The following is a 5,957-nucleotide window of genomic DNA, read 5'->3' as shown; positions in this document are numbered from 1 at the left end:
TCCCCCGTTTTCCCCGGGAATTCTGCGCCCTCCCTCCGGAGCTGGCGAAGTTAAAGGACACCAAAGCCTTCAGTGCTGTTTCCGGGCCATTGGCCGGTGAAAATCCTTCCTTTCTCCGATCGTCTGGGCTCCAGCAGCGCTGGTGTGACTGAGCTTTGACCCTGAGCTCCCTCCCCATTGTCCAGTGGGATTCCCAATGGGATTCCCGGTGCCCTGGGGCTGCTCCTGCTCCTCCTCCTCAATCCCTGAGCTCACCCCCGGGCTCTGCTCCTCTTTTACTGTTGGGGAAGATGAAACAGGCAAGCCTTATAAATATGATTGTCTGGCAAATGATTATGAGAATATAGAAACTATAAGCGAGATTGAAATGAAAGCAAGCTTTGAGATCCCTCAGTTACTGAACAACTGGAAAACAATGGCATGGCCAGCTGAAGGTGATCCCCTTTTGATGGAGCAACACCCTCTGCCTGCAGACAGGCCCAAGGGTCAGAGCAGACCCTACAGCTTGGCAGAAGGGGCCCAAAGAGGAGTTTTTAGGGTTTAAAATTCAACACAGTGTGGTAATGTAATGATTCTTATGGGCTGTATGGAAATGCTATAGGATTTGTATCTTGTACTAAATTGGTGAGTGAGAATTAGAATATTCAACACATAAGAAGATTTATTGTATTGTAACAAGAACTTAGCACTTACTTTTCTATGCTCTTAGCTCTTACCTCTTGCCTTTTACTCTCTTACCCCTTTTACCCTCTCACCCTCTCATCCTCTCTCCCCCTCTCTCCTCTCAGCCTGCTCTGAGCTGTGTTTGGCAGCTCCCAGCAGGGCCCTGCACCCAGGCCCTTTGCAATAAACCCCAAGTTCCAAACCTGGCTGCAGAGATCTCTCATCTCCATCCATCCCCACTGTCCCACCCCCTTCATTCCTGCACTTTCCTTTTCCCTTTCCCCCCACGTTCAGTGCTCTGGGAGGGGGATGCTCCATCCCTGGTGTCCCTGGCTGGTCCCTTCCCTGAGCTCCTCAAGCCTCTAAAAATCCTCACAACTGATTTGGGGCTGGACCTGGGTCTGTTCTGTGGGAAACCTGATTTTCTGCTCCTGTCCTTATTCTCTGCTGTTGTGGGGTCCCCTCTGCTGGTAGAAATCGAGTCAGGGGTCAGCAAAGGTTTCAGCTCAGGGATCTTTGCCTAAAAGCTGAATAATCCCCCTGCACATTCCTTGAGCACTGCGGAACTCTGGGTGTGTTATCGCAGGATTTTCAGCATTTCAGGGAATAAGAGGATGGGGACCAACTCTTCAGTGGTGCCTGTTGTGACAGGACGAGGGGAGATGAGGAAGATAAAAATCTTCTTTCTTAAATTTAATCTAAATCGATCCTCCTCCTTATATTGGAGGAGGATGGATTTGGATTAAATTTAAAAAAGAAGATTTTTATTACTATATTATTTATTATTATGAATAATAGAATATATAGTAATAATTTATAAAAATTATATGTTTTAAAAAGATATAATATATATTTTATATATAAAAATAAAATAAAATAAATATTTTAAAAATCCATAATATATATTAATACAATAAATTGTTATATTTATATATAACATATATTATATATAATTATATATTATAATTATATTTATAATGTTTATAATAATTATATAATATATATAATATATTATATAATAATACAATATACAATATACAATATACAATGTATAATATATAATATATAATATATAATATATAATATATAATATAATTATTGTATTACAGTTATTATATTATAATAAATGTAATAATTATATTTACTGAAATGATTGTAATAAAGGTTATTATTATTATTATTATTATTATTATTATTATTATTATTATTATTACTATATTTTTATTACTGAGGCATAGCACAGCTTGTCCAGAGAAGCTGTGGCTGCCCCATCCCTGCTTCTGAGTGCCCTGAGCAATCCCAGCCCTTTCCCCAAATGGCCTCTTCCCCATGCCTGCCTTTGTGTCTTGTTTCCATCTGGAGCTTAAAAGGCAAAATTCCCACTGTGGGCGAGGCAGAGCTGGGATCTGCTTCCACCTGAGGTGTGCAAACTCCTCCTGCTGAGCTTCTCCATGGAGACAAACCCATCCCTGAATTCCCCTGAATTTCCCATGTGTCAAATAAAGGCCTGAAATGAGAGAGGCTCAGTGGAGATGCTCCACCACAGGGCACACTGAGAACCAGAGTGTCCTGTCCTGTCCTGACCTCTCCTGTCCTGTTTTTCACCTGGAGCACATCTGGCACAGCTGGATGAAGCCCTGCTGTGTCCCAGGATCACTCCTGGAGCTGGAATCTCTCATCACTCCAGGTGTGAGTGCTGTGCCAGCCCCGTGCCAGGCAGGTGCCAGCCCTGGGAGGGTTTCTCAGCTGCAATCAACCCCTTTGTCCTGCTCTGTGCTCAGAATTCCCTTTTATTTCCATGGCTGTGAAATCTTTTTGGGGTGCTCTTTGGGATGTAACCCAAGGATCCATGGATGTCCCCCATTGCTCACATTTCCCCATCACACTGCAGAGGTGCTTCCTGACCATCTGATGCTCCTGTGGTGCCCCAAATCTCCCAACTCTGGGTTGGGGGAGCAGCCTGAGCCTCCCTCTGCTCATCTGAGCCCCCTCAGCACCCCCAGCCTGGCCCCCCACACCTTCCTGGGGACTCCTCAGGGCCTTTTATCCTCATGCTCACCCCAAAAGCAGCTCCTGCCTCCTGCCAGATGGTCAATCACGAGCTCCAAGCACCAGAGGAGCCCTGGGATGTTTCAGTTTTGAGGGTTTCCCATTATGCAATGGCACAGACACAGTGTGGGGGAGGCGTTGGCTCCTTCTTGCTTTGGGTTTACTAATAATGAGGGATTTGCTTGGAATTTTTTTTCTCAAGTTTGAGCAGGAGTCTGATGAGGAGAAGCTGAGAAGAAAAGGAGGCTCAGGGGGGACCTTGTGGCTCTGCACAGCTCCTGACAGGAGGGGACAGCAAAGGGGACAGGTTCTGCTCCCAGGTAACAGGGACAGGACAAGGGAAATGAGCTCAAGGGGAAGTTTAGGCTGGATCTTGGGAAAATTGCTTTTTGGAAAGGTGTCAGGCATTGTCACACGTAATATAGAATATAGAATATAGAATATAGAATATATATAATATATACTATAGTATATAATATATATATCATATTATACAATATATAATATATAATAATTATATATAATATATAATATATTATATATTATATGTAATATGTAATATATAAGGTGTGACAGGGCAGTGGGGGAGTCACTGTCCCTGGGGTGTTGAAAGCCCTGTGGATGTGGCACTTGGGGACAGGAGTCAGTGGTGGCCCTGGCAGTGCTGGCAATGGTTGAACTCAATGATCTTAGAGGGAATTTCCAGCTAAAAAATGCCCTGATTTTCTGATCTCAGCACAGGAACACGAGGCTGTGGCTTCTCCCCTGGGCTGCTGTGGGAGGTGCAGCAAGAGCAGAGGGTGAGGAGTGAGATCAGAGCTGATCATGGGACAATCCCTGCCAGAACCATGAATTAGGAGGGAGAAAAGCTTGAGGCCAGGCAGGAATGCTCAGTGCCTGGGAGGAGCTGGAAAGGAGGGTTTGTGATGCAGAGAAAGGGCAGCCTGGAGTGTTGGGTGTCTCTGGACACCAGACCTGCTCCTCCTGCAGCCTCTGTGGCCCTGGGCAGGTGGCCAAGCACCATCTCCCTTGTGCCAGGCACATCCAACACGTCGTGGTGTCCCTGTGTCCCAAACCCTGCCCTGCTCGAGAGCTGTGGGTGTTGTGTGACCCCAGCAGGCTCAGCTGGGCCCACTTGGATTCCTTGTTTTCTGCCCTCCTGACCCCGAAGATTTGGAATAACTCAAAGATTCAGAAGCAGCCGGTGCATCTGGAACGTTTCTGACTCACTCATCGCGCTGGTATCTCGACAGCAGCCCAAAATAACTGCGTGCTGTGGCACAGCTCTGCTGTGGATGGAGCAAAACTGCACCAAACCCTTCATGGGGTGCAGAGCTGCTCCTGGGGGGACACAGGGGGGACACAGGAGGGACACAGGGGTCAGCAGGTCCTGGTGCAGACCCCCCTCACCCCCTGGTCACCAGAGGGTGACACCTCACCCTGTCCTGCCATGGGGGCAGAGCAGGAGGCTGATGGTGATGGGTTTAATAAGGTGGGAGACACGGTCTGGGGCTGGGTGTCCTCCTGAGGGAGCAGCACCTGAGGTGCTCAGACACCTCCAAAACCCCGAGGGGTTCAGGCACTTCCTAAACCTAGAGATGCTCAGACACCCCCAGAGCACCCAGAGGGGCTCAGGCATCCCCAGCACCCCAAAATGTTCAGGCACCCTCTGCACCCCGAAATGCTCAGGCAGCCCCAGCATCACCCCAAGGTGCTCGGGCACCCCCAGCACCCCGAGATCTCAGACACCCCCAAAACCCAGAGATGCTCAGGCACCCCCAGCACCCCAACATGTTCAGATACCCCCAAAACCCGAGGACTCAGACACCCCTAGTACCCCAAAATGTTCAGGCACCCCCAACACCGCGAGGTGCTCAGGCAACCCCAAAACCTAGAGATGCTCAGGCACCCCCAGCATCATCCGAGGGGCTCAGACACCCCCAGCATCACCCCGAGATGCTCAGGCACCCCCAGCAGCCCGGGTCGAGTTCAGCTCGTCCCCGCCGGGACCTGGGGCCGGTGCGTTCTCCTGCCACCCCCGGGGACACCGGGGTCCCCCCAGGCACAGCCAGCCCCACTCCGGGGGCTCTGGGGGAGGTGGCACAGCAGGATTGTCCTGAGTGCTGCCCCTTGTCCCCCCTGCGGGCAGAGACGCTCGTGTGGTGCCCCCTGAGCAGCGCAGGGATGTGCGGGGATGGCACCGCGGGGACACGGGGATGGCACCGCGGGGACACGGGGATGGCTCCTGGGGACCTGGAGCGGCTCCTGGGCTGTGCTGGGAGAGCCCTCTCCTGGTCGGAGTGCGGGGAGAGCGGAGTGAAGGGAGAGATCAGCCCGGGGAGATCAGCCCGGTGTGACGGGATCCCGGCCGTGCCGGTCACCGTGACCGGGCTGGTGCCGCGCTCCGTCCCCGTGGGTCCCTCTGGGGGCTGGGGTCTGTCCCCAATCCCCTCCTGCCAGGACCTGCAGGGTGCTCGCTCAGCTGAGGGTGCTGTCCCTGGGATGGCCCCGTGCCCCTGTGCTGGGACAGGGTTAGAGCAGTGTCACCGTGCTGGGACAGGGGTGGCAGTGTCCCCATGGTGTAACAAGGATGCAGAAGTGTCCCCGTGCTCGGACAGGGATGGAGCCGTGTCCTCGTGCTGGGGACAGGGATGGAGCAGTGTCCCCATGGTGGGACAGATGCAGCAGTGTCCCTGTGCTGGGACAGATGGAGCCGTGTCCCCATGGTGGGACAGGGATGGGACAGTTTCTCCGTGCTGGGACAGGGGTGGAGCAATGTCCCCATGGTGCGACAGCGATGGAGCCGTGTCCCCACACTGAGACAGGTATGGAGCCATGTCGGTGTCCCTGTGCTTGGACAGGGGTGTAGCAGTGTCCCCATAGTGGGACAGGGATGCAGAAGTGTCCCCATGTGCAGACAGGGATGGAGCAGTGTCCCTGTGTTGGGACAGGGGTGGAGCAATGTCCCCATGCTGGGACAGGGGTGGCACTGTCCCCAGGGTGGGACAGGGCTGGAGGAATGTCTCTGTGCTGGGACAGATGGAGCAGTGTCCCCATGCTCGGACAAGGGTGGAGCAGTGTCCCTGTGTTGGGACAACAATGGAGAAATGTCCCCATGCTGGGACAGGGATGGAGCCGTGTCAGTGTCCCCATGCTGGGACATGAATGGAGAGGTGTCCCCATGCTGGGACAGATGGATCCGTGTCCTTGCACAGGTCCTGAGCATCCCTGTGCTGGGACGAGGA

The sequence above is a fragment of the Melozone crissalis genome, unplaced genomic scaffold, assembly GCF_028551555.1.
Source record: "Melozone crissalis strain CALT ecotype California unplaced genomic scaffold, PUWL_Pcris_2 ptg000032l_1, whole genome shotgun sequence".
In the NCBI taxonomy this organism is placed as follows: Eukaryota; Metazoa; Chordata; class Aves; order Passeriformes; family Passerellidae; genus Melozone; species Melozone crissalis.
This window is presented reverse-complemented; position numbering follows the sequence as displayed.